Source organism: Nanorana parkeri, unplaced genomic scaffold (assembly GCF_000935625.1).
Source record: "Nanorana parkeri isolate BGI_ZX_2015 unplaced genomic scaffold, ASM93562v1 scaffold2247, whole genome shotgun sequence".
NCBI classification, from domain to species: Eukaryota; Metazoa; Chordata; class Amphibia; order Anura; family Dicroglossidae; genus Nanorana; species Nanorana parkeri.
This window is the reverse complement of record NW_017308515.1, coordinates 29,852-44,003: the sequence shown is the minus strand read 5'-3', so window position 1 is coordinate 44,003 and position 14,152 is coordinate 29,852. Positions and strand designations below refer to the sequence as shown.

At 40.9% G+C, this 14,152-nt stretch overlaps 1 protein-coding gene across 1 annotated transcript in view; it reads right to left on the bottom strand.

Annotated features, from left to right (window-relative positions):
• LOC108801197 (protein CROWDED NUCLEI 3-like) overlaps positions 1-14,152 on the bottom strand; it is a gene marked incomplete at its 5' end in the record, with an annotated part of 125,793 nt that overhangs the window by 84,939 nt on the left and 26,702 nt on the right. The window lies entirely within an intron of this gene.

Genomic DNA, 14,152 nt, shown 5'->3' with positions numbered 1-14,152 from the left:
AGCAACCTCAGCTCTTTAACAACAATCAAGAAACATTTCCTAAAGGGAAAACTGTATGAATGTAATCAGGTTGGGTTAGGACCTAGCTAGTCTAACTTTAAATGCTTTGACTACATAAGCACTTACCCATAAATGTCAACTTTGCATTTCATTGAGGGTCCCAATAATAGTAGTAGTAGTATTTATGAGTGGGGTTATATGCTGTTGCCTTCTGGAAGTGAATATTGGCAGAAAAAACACCAATCAAAAAAACAAAACATGAGAAAAGAGGTACAATAAATCTCAAAACAGAATGGAACCTCGGATCTAACCAGATAAACCCATGAAGGCATATGTGCTGACATGCATAAAGAACCAGACAGCATAACATGTACGAGGAGTGTCCTTATTCTTAAAAGATACAGAAAAAAACACTCCAAAAAAGGTATAAGGTGGCCAGATAAAGTACTGACATGGCAAGAGATATCCCTGTGGTTGTTAACTGAAGCATAAACCAGATTCCAGAGAAAAAAGGGCTACATCCTGGTAGAAAAGAGAGTGATGTAGGCTTACATATCTGCTTTACAGACATTAACATAAAATAAATGAGAATCAAAACCCCATCAGTGGAGCAAGTCCAAGGAACACCAGGGAGAAACAACCTCAAGGATAAGATTATAATGCCTATTATACTTAGAGACTACAGAAGGAAGATACCCTGTAAATGAGGATTAACAGGCTGGGAGCCCCCCCAAAAAAAACAAGAAGGAGAAGTCAATGCTAGATCAGGGTCCTAAACAAAATGGGAATCTGATGAAAGCAGTATCTGAGTGAAATTAATATAGAATTAACCTGGCAGGTCAAAAGATCCTGTATAAAAAGACAAGGGGTTTAAAGGAGACAACAAACTCTTATGGAAGAGGTTCCTTAATAAAGGGAGGCAAATTACTCAGAGTAATGTACTTAAAGTACAGTCAGCCAGGAAAGCTAGAAGTAACTGGGAGTCAAAAATAAACCACTGATGAAAACCTGGGCATTCTTAAAAAAGAGAAGAGGTCCCGAAGAAGAGAAAACACAACCCAAGTGGGAAGGTTGTATCTCTAAGAGGGATGGTGTTTGCAAGATCTGTGAACAACATAGGAGACAGACCTAGATCTCCAGTCTAGATCTAGATCTCCAGGTCTAGATCGCCACTGTCTAAAATAGAGCCAAAAAGATGTCTGCCTTAAAATGGTAAGTTAATAAGATATTAATTGGGGGAGTCTTCTACATCCCATGCCAGTAGCCAAAGTACGCTACACATTTGGATAGACATAAGCATAATGGAGGCACAATGGCACTTCTATAAGGCCTCTAAAAAGCAGAGCTGTAGTGAAGAGTATCATGCAGCTTCCTCATAAGCTGCAAAACAAGAGAATTGTCCACCATGTTAGAGAAATCTCTGTTAAAGGATGCAATCTTTTCTGATACAGTTTCACACAGCAGAATTACCACCAGAAAAGGGCATCGAAACAGCCTTGTTTACTCATTCTGGGTAGGGATGCACCAATACCATTTTTTCCAAACCAAGTACGAGCATCGATACTTTTTTAGTGTCATGTGTCAGTTCAGGTGGCTCTGTGGGGTCTCAGGAGGTCTGTCAATGGTCTATTGTGGGCTGTGCAGGTTCTATGGTGGCTGTGTGGACTCTCAAGTCACTGTGCAGGTTCTATGTTGGGCTGTGGGTACTCTCATGTGGGCTATGCAGGGTCTATGGTGGGCTGTGTGGACTCTCAGGTGGGCTGTGCATGTTCTATGCTGGGCTGTGTGAACTCTCAGGGGGGCTAGGCGAGACCTATGGTGGGCTGTGCAGACTCTCAGGTGATTATGTGGGGTCTATGGTGGGCTGTGCGGGCTCCCAGGTGGCTATGCATTTTCTATGGTGTGCTGTGCAAACTCTCAGGTGGGTTGTGAAGGTTCTATTGTGGGCTGTGGGACTCTCAGATGGGCTATGCAGGGTTTATGGTGGCCTGTGTGGACTCTAAGGTGGGCTGTGCAGACTCTCAGGTGGCCTGTGCAGGTTCTATGCTGGGCTGTGTGGGCTCTTAGGGGGGCTATGTGAGGTGTATGGTGGGCAGTGTGGACTCTCAGGTGATTATGTGGAATCTATGGTGGGCTGTGCGGACTCTCAGGTGACTATGCAGCATCTATGGTGGACTGAGCGGACTCTCAGATGGCTATGTGGGGTCTATTCTGGGCTGTGCAGGCTTTCAGGTGGGCTGTGTGGGCTCTATGGAGGCTGTGGAGGGTTAATGGTTGCCTGTGCAACTCTCAGGTGGCTGTGCGGGCTCTATGCTGGGCTGTGCAGGGTTAAAGGGTGGCTGTGAGGCTCTATGCGGGTCTTTGCAGGGTTAATAGTGGGCTGTTTGGCTCTCAAGTGGCTGTGCAGGGTCTATGGTGGGCTGCACGGGGTTGATGGTGGCTGTGTGGCTCTATGCTGGGCTCTGGGGAGTTAATGGTCAGCTGTTTGGCTCTCAGGTGGTTGTGCGGGGTCAAAGGTGGGCTGTGCAACTCTCAGGTGGCTGTGCGGGCTCTATGCTGGGCTGTGCAGGGTTAATTGTGGCTGTGTGGCTCTATGTTGGGCTGTGCGGAGTTAATAGTCGGCTGTTTGGCTTTCAGGTGGCTGTGCAGGGTCTATGGTGGGCTGTGTGGGGTGTTAATGGTGGCTGTGTGGGGTGTTAATGGTGGCTGTGTGGCCCTATGCTGCACTGTTCAGGGTTAATGGTGGGCTGCTTGGCTCTCAGGTGGCTGTGCAGGATCTATGGTGGGCTCCACGGGGTTGATGGTGGCTGTGTGGCTCTATGCTGGGCTCTGGGGAGTTAATGGTCAGCTGTTTGGCTCTCAGGTGGCTGTGCGCGGTTAATGGTGGGCTGTGCAACTCTCAGGTGGCTGTGCAGGCTCTATGCTTGGCTGTGCAGGGCTAATTGTGGCTGTGTGGCTCTATGCTGGGCTGTGCAGAGTTAATAGTGAGGTGTTTGGCTTTCAGGTGGCTGTGCACGGTCTATGGTGGGCTGTGCGGGGTGTTAATAGTGGCTGTGTGGCCCTATGCTGGGATGTGCAGGGTTAATGGTGGGCTGTTTCGCTCTCAGGTGGCTGTGTGGCTCTATGCTAGGCTGTGCAGTCTCATCCTGGTCGGTCTCAGTGGGTGCGTGTGGTGTGGAGAAGGAGATTTTTGGCCAGTGCTGTACACAAGCAACACATTCACAGGAAGGCTGCAGGAACCTTGCTGGGGACCTCAGCAGTCTTCCTGTGAAGCCCGACTCTTGTTTACAGTGCCGACTTCGACTAAGCGCTGCGCAAACTGTTGGCGCTATAGAAATCCTGTATAATAATAATAATAATTTCAAAATATAAAGTGCCGGTATCTGCACTTTGTATCGGAGCTAATGCCCAGTATCAGCACTGATACCGGGTATCGAAAGCAAAACAAACCAAATAGAGTGGACATAAATATATCCAAATCATCAATGACTTGGTTAAACATAGGAGTAGACTGTGCAGACTCTGAGCCTGAGACAGAGATTACAACAGAGGCCTTTGGTACACTTGTAGGTGTAAGGTCAGAGGGGTCAGTAATACAGACTACTGTAGAGGTAGATAGGGAACACTAACAAAGAGAGATTGACTGAAGTAAAATCAACCACAAAAAAATTGATAAAAAGTAATTTAGGAAGGGAAAAAAGATTACCTCAGCAGAGCTAAGGAAACAGCATCCTAGTTCCTAGGACACTAGCACAAAACGTAGGTAGCATGGCTGTGGTGTTAGTTATAAGGTGACTAGCCTTGTCTATAAATACTGCTACTACTCCTATGTCCCTCAATAAATAACGAAAATCAAATAAAATACTCCACAAAATATTAATGAATGGAAAGATGGTGTATTAACAATATTTTGCATCTAGCTGATGTGCACTCAACTATATTTTAAAGAAATTCTATCATGGGGAAAAAATATCCACTGGTATATATTGGATATGCTTACAGAAACACTCCTGTTGCAGCTGAATGTCAGGCTGTTTTGACAGGCAAAGCTGATACACTTTTGGGAAGGCAAAACTGGTGCAAATACAAATATGCATATATCCTATTAATTGCTAAGTGTAATTGCTTCCCTTTTGGTGCAATTGTTTTCTTTGGAAATTTAACCATTGTGGTGAACAGTGTTACATCTACTACATTAATATTCTTGCTATAAACTATCATGTTTTGTAATTAGACACTATTTGCACATTTGGATTCCGTCTCACCAGTAAATTAACAATTTAATCTCATGGGGTAAGAGAATGCAGTCATATGAACTGACTTTGCCAAATGTCTTTCAAAGCCTATAAAAACAAGCATGATTTAATGTTATGTTAAATTAAACATGCTAATTTCTTATCAAAACTTTACTGGAGGGGAGAAAATAATCTCCTCTTGAATCAGTAGTAAAAGCTTGAAGGTCAATAAATATTTGATTTGGAAATAAAAGTTGGAAAACCTAAAACATTTCAATAGTTGTGGAACTGAAATAGCTCAGGAAATACAAGCAAAACAAAAATATAGAATGAAGGTACAATTAAAATCAGTAGTGTAATTGTATTCAGTTAAGTACAGAACAGTATGGACATGTTAAGTTAGAATTAAGTGTTGGCCAGCTTTTGTTAAAGGTTCAAAGAACTCTTTATCTAACTTTATGTACTCTCTAAATACAGTATATAAGAGCAATTCCAGACAAACAAAAACAGTGAAGTGGTAATGTTACTCAGGTTACTTACTGCAACAGTTTTAAAGTATATAATCCACGTTGACCTTTAACCCCTTCGTGACGGGAGACGTACAGTGTACGTCTTGTCAATTTGTGCCTATATGACTGGCCACGTACACTGTACGTGACGAGTTATATCAGGCTTTGTAATGCCGGTATTTGCTGATTCTCAGCATTTAACAGTCATTCATTAATGTCTCAGTATTGAGGCATTAATTAATGAAATAATTAAGCTTTTTGTAAAAGCTTCTTCCTTTCATTAATGAAAGAATGAAGCCGTTACATGCAAATAGAGGACCGCAATTTGCGATCCCGTATTTGACAGCTCAAAATAGCAGAGAGGCAGCAGTGACTCACCTCACCTCTCTGCTATTTGTTTTGACAGCTCGAGAGCCCGATGTTTAGATACATTTCACTGAAAGGATACAATGTATCTTTTGAGTGAAATGTATCATTTCTGATCGTCTAGGCACGATCAAAGAGCTTTTAGTGAGATCTGAATCTGACTAAAGTCAGGATCAGTCTCTAAGGTTATTATTAGCTGTTCCTAAGTTTGGATCAGCCTAATAGCCAAAAATAAAATAAAAAAATTAATTTATCAAGCTGTCATAGTGATTGCTTGATATAAACTGACAAGAAAAAAAAAAGTTTTTTTATTTTATTTTTATTTTTTTTACAAAGTGTAAAAAAATTAAAATAAAGTGTAAAACAAAATTAGGAAAATATAAATTATATATAAATATATTTTTTATACTATAATTAATATAAAAAAATTCTAAAAAAAAAAAAATAATCAAAACTTGTGAAAAAAGTGTTTTCTTCTAGTTTTTTTCCTCATTTTTTTTTTTTTATTCAAACTAAGTGAGGGGTTAGGTACACATATGTGATATAATTATATAGCCCTATCTGTCCTCTAAAAAACAATATATAATATGTGTGGGTACATTTAGTAAGAAAGTATATTACTGCTGTGGAAGAATCACACAGCAAAAATGTAAAAAATGTGTCAGTCATTTATGAACAGAACCTGAAAACTAGCTCAGTCATGAAGGGGTTAAAGGATAACTGTATTTTTAAAGAAACAGACAGCTTTAATGAGATGAAGCTCTGCTTACTTCCATTATCCAATCATGTGTAAGCAAAAACAGTTTTTATTTTCCTTGCACAAAGTTGGAAAGTCTTTGGAAAGTGAATTTTCACCACATTCACTTAGTTTAAGGAAAGTCTTAGTACAATACTACTGGGACTGCTATAAGTATTCAAGCTGGATTTTATCCAGGGAACAATGTTCTTCTATGCACTCTCTTTGCTACTGCCCTGTGGCTTCAATCTATAGTTTTCCCCTTTTGTATTACCTGCTACGCAAAAAGCACATAGGCTGCTCACTTTGCAAGGGAATTTACCACTTTGCAGAGAGAGTTTTTTCTTAGTTCAGTGAATGAGGTGAAGTTCTGTTTTGTGTTTTTTAAAAATTCCTTTTACATGATTGGATATTCTTTTCAACTTGAAATTTCACCACATTCACTAAACTAACTGCAAATTCTGTTGCAATATTAATTGTCTATTTCCCTTTAATAAATCAACCCCATGTGTCTTTCACTGATTATCTGTAATCAATATTATCAGTTCCTAATAGAAAATTAGGATTTCTCCTTCCTTAAAGAATTGACGGTGCATTGTGTGACGTTTATTGTGACCCAAGCTCTGTATCTTTTGAAGCTTGTGCCTTCTGTTCCTTTGTCTGAATTCTACAGGGCTATTCACAAAAGGGTGAAGAGTTTGGAGAAGGCAGGAGAAGTCAACAATCTAGGCCAGAATAGCTGATTTGGAAAATATCTCTAATTTAGCTCACTTTCCAGTTCAGCTATGTTGTCCTAAATTGTTTACTTCTCCTGCCTTCTCCAAACTCTTCACCCTTTTGTGAATAGCCCTGCTAGTTTCATCCTTTTGGTGCCGATCCCTAATCTTGTTTCATTCTTGTATCTTGTGCCTCCTGACTTCAGTCCTGCTTCCCAGTCTCCTGTTGTGTGTTGCCTGTGTACACTTTCTGCTGTCTTACAATTCAGCACTTCTCTTTGATGGACTGTCACTTAACAAGCCGTCAAAACAGTAACCCACTAAATGCTGAGTCTTTACATTAGTCAGTGAATCTAAACATCTGTGGGGTTCCCTGGCAAATAGAAACCCTCTTTAGACTTTATTTACTACTGCAACGTTGGAAGCCTCAAGGGTGGCCCTAGGTCAGTGATGGCGAAACTTGGCACTCCAGCTGTTTTGGAACTACAAGTCCCATGAGGCATTGCAAGGCTCTGACATCCACAGACATAACTCCCAGAGGCAGATGCATGCTGGGATTTGTAGTTTTGGCACAGCTGGAGTGCCAAGGTTCGCCACCACTGCCCTAGGTTCTTTCACTATTCCAGTACTAAACAAGATGCTGCTGTTCCAAGCAAATGCAATACCTGAGAACAGTGGGTAATGGTGCTTGGAAAATAGAAACACTTGATCTGCTTTGTTGCTGCCTCAAATTCAGAAACCTTTTAAAAAATAGGGATACTGGCAGTTAGAAGTCAGAGCAAGTGAGCCAGCAAGCACAATCAGAAGAATGCCAGAATTAAAATTTTAGGAGCTCACCAGGTAGGCCATGCCCTCTAAGCAGAAACCGGTAATGCTGTTTTAGTGATAGTATCTGCTACCTCTCTAACTAAAGTCAGCATGTCAACCCCATCATAGTTGAATAGTCATCCAATAGTCATCCATTTTCTGTGAAATGCACGCTGCCCAGGAGCTAAGATGCAGAGATCCTCAAGCAGGGATGTTACTACAAACCACAGGGTCCCCCAAAATAATGTGCACCCCTTGAAAAATTACACTAATGATCAGTAAAATACCTCACTTTACTTTGTTGGAAATTAAAATAAAACTAACCTCCTTACACTCCCCCCCGGCACTTTTTGTTAGAGAAAGCTCCCCCCTACGCACACACAACACACACACTGGTAGTCATTAAAGTGACATTAAAGGGAAACACTTTTTTCCTCCTCCAATGTTAATTAAAGCACTTACCTTAAATGATGTCTATTTATCCAATCTTCTTCTTCTATCCTGTCATTTTCAGCCTTCTCTTCAGCGCTGCTGCGGGTCTCTGATCCAGCGCTGACTCCTCTGTCCTTGCTGGTACTTCCTGTCCCACGGTGTCTGCATGCGGGTGCACGCGTCCAGAGACTTACCTTGTGTCTCTCCTCGTCTCCCGGCCAAAAATCCGAACTGCGCATGCGCCCGCCCCAGCATTTTCAGATTTTTGGACGGGAGCGCGCGGGGAAGACACAGGTAAGTTTAAACCACTTTTAAAGAGGATTTTTTTTACTTTTTGCATATATCTACTGCTTGCTAGCAGTAGATATATGCAGAAAAAACCCGGAGGGTTTAGAAACCCTTTAAAGAGTCTTCCCTTATTGTGAAAATCACAATATAACACTATGAGGGGAATTTATCAGGAGCAGAAAAATCTGGAGCAGCTGTGCACAGCAACCAAATATCTTTCATTTTCAAATCTTAACTGAACAAACTAAAGAGAGAAGCTGATTGGTTGCCCTGGGCAACTGCTCCAGATTTTGTCTGCTCCAGTTTTGATAAATTCCCCTCTATGTATTTAGCCTGTCACATTAGGGAATCGTAATATTTTTAGATAAGTTGTATTTTAGTTGTTTTTTTAATTTAAAGTTATTTAAACTGTTGTATTTTTAGATAAACACTTAATATATGACAAAGGATTCCCTGAGCATTATGGTTTGTTTAAAAGCAATCACAGCAGAGAAGGCCTGCTCTAACTAAAATCTTGCACTAAAGCATTGATCTCTGCCGTGATGAGGTCTGTTAGCAGGTTTCTGAGCTTAGCTGTGGGTGATACAATGCTTCACATATGATAAGAAGACTAAAGCTTCACTTGCTAGCTGGAAAGTTGAATACATAATGCTAATATGCAATGTTTCATATTTACCAGAATTCAAAATATACATATGTATTAAATTGTAATATTTTAAAGCTGATCATTATAAATAAAGAAAATACGCAGAAAAACACTACAAAATAAAACTGGTTAACTGTTAAATCTTGTTGTAGGTAAAAATGTTAAACAAAGGTAAACATAATTAAAACAATTAAAATTATAGTGTTTAGCAACTGCTGTATACTGCATTTAACTCATCTATTTGCTTTGCTACTATGACTCATCGATCCTTACGATTTTATGGAAAAACAGGGGTAATAATGTTCAAATTATTTAAATGCCAGTCTCAGGTAGATTCATTGCCATCATGGCAACATTCTAACACTGGTGTATAATTCAGTACATGACATCACTAATGCCTTATTTGTCAAATGCTCCTCAATATTCCATATGGTGACTAAAGACATTAAAATAAACCTTTACACTCAAAAATCTAATTCTATCAATGCATCCCTCCATGTTAGATGGTTAATAATAACATAGAAGTGTCTGTTGTGAAATGCTATGATTTTGAAATACTTACACTTGCAAAGCATTCACTTCCTGCTTTGAAGGGCAAAACGACTTCAGACTGCCAATGCAATGCAGACTGGGATTGCCTTGTCATCAGCTGAGCATTGCTGAGAAATCTACCCTTAATTTTAAAATCTACCCTTTTTCTAAAATATGCTACACTGGCATCCTGCATACAAGAAAATTAAAGAATAACTTTTTATTGTACACTTATACTGTAAAGGACCCCCTAGGTCTTACATTGTCCTGTCCACACTCTAAGCATAACCCACAGGGAGTCACACAGCTGCCGCTGGAAACCCTCCCAGCCTGTCCTGAATTCTGCATGTGTACCAACCACATTTATTCTTACGGACTCGACATCTATCAATGGGTCACATGACAGCGAACCTTTCCACAGGAATGAAGAGGATTTTGTGCGGAAAACTTTTGGCCCAGCTGGCATGGTTTTCAACAGTGTCTATATGGCTCTCAGTAAGCCACTCAGTGTTGACAATGAACTGTAAGACCTTAAACCATTTAAAGCATAACTTTACAAAAGTAAATATATAATTTCAAGGACAATTATTTATCTATTTTACACAGTGGTCTAGCACCAACAAATACTGAAAACACTGAACCATTCACTGTGATCTCTGCACCAATGCCCTACCCGTTAATACCCCTACAAACTCACACAAACGTACACAAACTCTGATTAATTTTGACAGAAACCAACTAACCTTCCAGTACCTTTTTAGATTGTGGGAGAAAACAGTAAGCTGCACAAATGTGGGGAACATGCAAACTACATGCAGTTGCTGTCCTTGATAGACACCAAGGCTACAAAGACAAGCGTAGTATTTAGCCACCATGCTTTCCACCAGAGCTGAAAATAATGCTCTTTGTTAGCAAAACAGCAAAATCACAACTGTTTCTTTTTTTGGCTTACCAGACAGTCATATGTGTGCTCAAAAGTACAGCTTCTGTTATACCATTTAAGTCTTTTGTTCTGATAATCTGCTGAAGCTTTCACATATTCATCCATCAATGCTATTAAAATATCATATGTAAACCAGTTTATAAAAATTATGTAATATATCTTTACAGGTCCTTTAATTAATTACACTCTGTTCTCTTCTGAAACTGATTGGCCTCATAGCTAGAGACTCTGGAAAGATTTAATGCATGTCACTGCAATAAAGTAAACTTCTGGGCCATGGTATGATGATAATCAGAGCTGTGGGGAACTGGGAAAGAACAGTTTTTGATTATAATGTGGCCAAGTTTCAAAACAGGACTTCTTACCAGGTGCAGCCCTCTAATTTTATAAATAGGCCCACGCACTCTGCTGGCTTCTGCTGCTGGAATTCAAATGAAAAACACTATTCCAAATGTGTTCACAATTTTACCTAGGCTGAATTAATGGCACTTCAGATTTAACTTTGAAACCTCTCCCACCTCTTCAGGGAGCCACCTCACAGCCTCGCAAGTCTGCGCTTTCCCAGTAGGGGGAAAAGCCTCCCAATTAAGGAGGCATTTCAAAACTGCTGACAAAATGCAATATTGAGATATGTATAAATATTTCATATGATGCTTGAAAGTTTGCTTGAGCTGTCTGGCAATCTTTCTTTCAAATGGAAAAGAAAGTCGTGATGCCAAACACATAATGTAATAAAAACACAGACTAAACTTCAATTCACTTACCTACGATTTGTGACATGTGTGGTATTTAAAGGTTTTCACTTTTGCAGTTTGGTTAAACTTTTGATACTTTGCTAAATAATACATAAAAAATATGTAAGATCTAAGTAAAAGAAGCTTGAGTGATGATATTTTGAAGAGTAGAAATTAAGTAGTATATCCACGAAGACAAATTAGCCCACTTACTAAACACTAAGGCAGTATGTACGTTTTACTCTACTGCAAGGACAGTACATTGTACTAATAGTTTCTGCTTTAGGTGGATACTGGAGCTTTACATGTTTCTTAAGATCAAAGATATATCCAAATACCCCCAATCAAATTACAGTGGTCATAAACCCCAGAGTAGATTCGCCAAAGTAATATAAAAAGAAAATTGAGTTGGTTGCCTGGCCACAGTTCCTGAGAAAATGCCAGTCAATGTATATTTGGGCAGAAGGAGCAGATGTCCAAATGCAAATTTTCTCTGTTGCATCCCCAAATATTTCAAGAAAACAGTAGATTAATAAATCTACTAACATCCACTTACAAATGATTTCCCAGTGTTCAATTTCCTTTGCTTTATGTTGAGTTGTCTCTTAAGACAAGCTTTCCTTTGACAAGCATTTTGGTTTGTTTCAGGTGAGGTGCAGATTACAATAGACAGGTGCTCCATAAGTTGCACTATGAAAAGGAAGGACTTGCAGCTGTTTAAAGTGTTAGCTTAAATTGTATCTAAAGCCAGTTTTTACAGTGGGGAATGGTTAAGACCCTTGACAAATAGCAAGGCAGAATCTCACACAAATAAAAAACTGACAGATTATTTTAACACTTCCCCACTCTATTCAAAACTATAACAAAACATTTTTTTTAACTTTATATACATTTTAACTGATAATATTTGTATAGCACTGCAACAGAACTTCAGAGCTTGTTCACATACTGTATGTGCTAGATGCAGAAAAGTATCCAGCATTCACATTTGGATGACATTCCAACCACACTCCAAATGCTCTGTGTGAGATGGAGGCCAGAAAAGCGAAGATGAAAAAACTCTTACCTGCTGAACACATACATAATTAATGAGTCAAATAGATTCAGTGATTGGGGGACACACAATGACAAACGGAAACTTGCACAAAACAGGAAGTTGGGACAGTGTGCAGATCAAAAACCTGTCTAAAGAAACAACTCCCAAAGCTGGAATTGGAAGAAGCCTGAATAACCACTTTGACTCATCAGTCAGTCCAGAGCACCTGCTGCCATTTTTCTGCACCCCAGTTCCTATGTTTTCATGCATAATTGAAACGCTTAGCCTTGTTTCCACATCAGAGGTATGGCTTTTTGGCCACAGGGCCGTAAAAAAAAAATAGCAGCAGGTGCTCTGGATGGATGAGTCAAAATTTGAAATATTTGGCTGCAGCAGAGGGAGTTTGTTTGCTGAAGGGCTGGAGAGCGGTACAATAATGTGTCTGCCGCAACAGTGAAGCATGGTGAAGGTTCCTTGCAAGTCTGAGGCTGCATTTCTGCCAATGGAGTTGGAGAGAAATGGAGAAATGCAGCAGATACTTATGCATACCATCCGGGAGGCATGTGATTAGGCCCAAATTTATTCTGCAGCAGGGCAATAACCCAAACATACAGCCAATTTAATCACGAACCATCTTCAGCGTAAAGAAGAACAAGGAGTCCTGGAAGTGATGGTTTGACCCCCACAAAGCCAGGATCTCAAGATCATCGAGTCTGTCTGGGATTACATGAAGAGACAGAAGGATTTCCTTCCTTTCCTTCCTCTTCCTTTTAAATCTGTATCTCTTCTCATGCTGGGCAGAACTTCTGTTTTGACGCAGACTGTATGTCTGCCTGATCCAGCCAGCCCGCCCGGATCGCCGCTATGCGATCCGGGCTGGCTGGATCAGGCAGAAGCGCCCTCTGATCAGGCACTGTAGAGGGCCGCCCCCAGTGGCCTCGGAGGAGTGAGCGGCCGCACGAATGACAGAGCCGGGTGCATGTGGCAAAGAGAGGGAGCCACTGCATCTGCGGCCAGGAGCTTCGTTTAGCTGGAGTCGGTGATGGCACCCCCCCCCTCAGTCCTGCGCCCGGGGCTAGCGCTCCCCCTGCCCCCCCGGTTGTTGCGCCACTGGCCAGCACTATAGGAAGAGGCACTTAGCTGCAAAGGGAAGTTCTCTCCCAGCATGAGAAGAGATACAAATTTAAAAGGAAGGGCAGCAAAGAGAAGGGAAACAACCATGGATTACAGTAAGGCACAAATTACAGTATTGGTGTATGTTAAAAAATCTGAGGGTTTAATGTCACTTTAAGTTAAATCTAGTGCCCCAAAACACTATATAAAACCATTTTTTTGTACAATATAAAAGATGAGATTACAACAAGTAAATAGATATCCAACATGCCCAGTTTAAAAATTGTGTTTTTAAACTGTGTCCGTGAAACTGCAACAGAATTCAGTACCCGAAAAAGTCCATACACAACGCTTTAAAAACCCCTACAGTTCATCAGTTTATAGATAAAAGTAAATATTGGCCCCAGAATTATTGCTTTCACTCTGGTGTGCGCAGCGATACCCAACATGTGTAGCGGGATCATTGTTTTCATACGTAGGTTCACCCGACGCGTGTTTACGTGACGACACGCGTGCTTACTGGGACGGGGGACTTTAAAAATATTTTTATTATTTTTACATTTAATTTATTTTATATTATTTTTAAAACTTTTGTTAACTTCACTGTAATTGCTATCACATGGGGGGGGGGAGGGGGGAGCTTACAATGCCCCATGTGATAGCAGATTGGTGGTGACAGGTACTCTTTAAGGTGATGCTGGGGGTCCAAGAGACCACTAGTATCGGCTTTACACTCCATATAAGCTATTGAAGAGCAGATCACACTTTATTAGCTTATAGCTGGGCTTCAGGGGCCCAGCACTGACAGCTATGGGACCGGAAGTAATGCAATACGCGTCGCTCCCGGTCCCATAGTACGGGGAGGAAATTGGTGAACGGACGTTTACCGTTCTCCTCCCCAGCTTCCCCCCGACACATGTCAAGCTGGTCCTGGGCCCGTAGGAATGGCAGCGGAGCCCAGGAAACAAGGCAGGGGTGTAGGGCAAGGGGGTGGCCCGGTTACCAAATCGTAGAAGCAATCTGGTGGCAGCTAAGCCGCCAGAATTACTTCTACTGTAAA